This window comes from Schistocerca gregaria, unplaced genomic scaffold (genome assembly GCF_023897955.1).
Source record: "Schistocerca gregaria isolate iqSchGreg1 unplaced genomic scaffold, iqSchGreg1.2 ptg000640l, whole genome shotgun sequence".
Taxonomy (NCBI): domain Eukaryota; kingdom Metazoa; phylum Arthropoda; class Insecta; order Orthoptera; family Acrididae; genus Schistocerca; species Schistocerca gregaria.
Window position 1 is genome coordinate 157,501 of NW_026062026.1, and position 2,500 is coordinate 160,000.

Sequence of the window (2,500 nt, forward strand, 5' to 3'; positions counted from 1 at the left end):
GACGCTCGGTGGCAAAGAGTGCGCCGCTGAGGATATAGAGGGTCCGTCCCCCCGCACAGTGGTGACGGTGTGCGGGTAGTGTTTCCGACACCTCTTCCTGCGGTGGCAACTCTGGGGCAGAGTCGATACTCGCCCACTGGTGGAAGGTAAGCATTCTGCTTTACATCAGTACATAACTAATATTTCAGTCGTCTGACGTCCCTCCTTAGTAAATGATGCAGGACCACATACATAGATGATACATACTGTAAACTGGGGAGGACAGTGTGAACCGCACTCGACCCAGTCACCCTATCTCACAGTCCACTCTGTGTGTAACAAAGCGAAAGCACCAAAGCACTATCGTTCAACAACATCCATTTTATCCTCGCTGCCACAGGACACTATCCAAACAACGACAAGAGGAACGTCACGTCCACTAATAAGACAGAATGTCTCACATCACCCGCAAACAACGCAGCTCAAATCAGCCAGCAACACCCACAGTGGTCCACCCAGTATCAACACAGGACGCAACGCCACGCCACAACACAAAAGGTACAAGTAATAAAATACCCTTTGGCCACACCCCTTATAAAGGCATCGAACCAACCCACCACCTGACACCAGCCAAACGTACATCCTGATTTGACACATCTCTGGCAACCTAACCCACGTTGGCCTTTAACCTAACCCACGTTGGCCCTTAACCTAACCCACGTTGGCCCTTAACCTAACCCACGTTGGCCCTTAACCTAACCCACGTTGGCCCTTAACCTAACCCACGTTGGCCCTTAACCTAACCCACGTTGGCCCTTAACCTAACCCACGTTGGCCCTTAACCTAACCCACGTTGGCCCTTAACCTAACCCACGTTGGCCCTTAACCTTACCCACGTTGGCCCCTAACCTTACCCACGTTGGCCCTTAACCTAACCCACGTTGGCCCTTAACCTAACCCACGTTGGCCCTTAACCTAACCCACGTTGGCCCTTAACCTAACCCACGTTGGCCCTTAACCTAACCCACGTTGGCCCTTAACCTAACCCACGTTGGCCCTTAACCTAACCCACGTTGGCCCTTAACCTAACCCACGTTGGCCCTTAACCTAACCCACGTTGGCCCTTAACCTAACCCACGTTGGCCCTTAACCTAACCCACGTTGGCCCCTAACCTAACCCACGTTGGCCCCTAACCTAACCCACGTTGGCCCCTAACCTAACCCACGTTGGCCCCTAACCTAACCCACGTTGGCCCCTAACCTAACCCACGTTGGCCCCTAACCTAACCCACGTTGGCCCCTAACCTAACCCACGTTGGCCCCTAACCTAACCCACGCTGCACCTTAACCTAAGTTACGCTGCACCTTAACCTAAGTTACGCTGCACCTTAACCTAAGTTACGCTGCACCTTAACCTAAGTTACGCTGCACCTTAACCTAAGTTACGCTGCACCTTAACCTAAGTTACGCTGCACCTTAACCTAAGTTACGCTGCACCTTAACCTAACTTACACTGCACCTTAACCTAACTTACACTGCACCTTAACCTAAGTTACACTGCACCTTAACCTAAGTTACACTGCACCTTAACCTAAGTTACACTGCACCTTAACCTAAGTTACACTGCACCTTAACCTAAGTTACACTGCACCTTAACCTAAGTTACACTGCACCTTAACCTAAGTTACACTGCACCTTAACCTAAGTTACACTGCACCTTAACCTAAGTTACACTGCACCTTAACCTAAGTTACACTGCACCTTAACCTAAGTTACACTGCACCTTAACCTAAGTTACACTGCACCTTAACCTAAGTTACACTGCACCTTAACCTAAGTTACACTGCACCTTAACCTAAGTTACACTGCACCTTAACCTAAGTTACACTGCACCTTAACCTAAGTTACACTGCACCTTAACCTAACTTACACTGCACCTTAACCTAACTTACACTGCACCTTAACCTAACTTACACTGCACCTTAACTGTCACATGTAACGTCACAGGAATGTAGCTTTGCCTAACAGCAACCCTCTGAACATAGTTCACTGCTTGGATCCTCTGGTGTCATGTGTATTTCTTGATGCCATGGTGCGTACCCTCACATAAAGGTCTTTCGAGTGTTGCGTACTTTCTACACAGTCCCGCTAACCACTGGAAGGGTGTACCGCTACAGAACGAATATCGCCCTCCCCTCCTGCCCTTCCAAGCTGGTCGGTCAGGCGTTTGTTTGTGAAATGAGCCTTGCAGCTGTTCAGTTGCATTCGGTTGTCGATGCAGTCAGTGTACGTTGTGGTACGGCCTGTGTGGACTGTCCGCTGATGTACGCGTAACCCACACTGATCATCCGTCGTTACGTACTGAGTGACATAATGTGGCACATGCTTGACCGTACACCGGCTGCGCCCTACAATGGCGAATCATAAGGGCCATATGTTGTGCACGATGCTACTTGTCTCGTCTCCCCATTACAGCGAGATTGCACTGTTGTACGCCGTACAGACATGTGGTAAGTAGGTA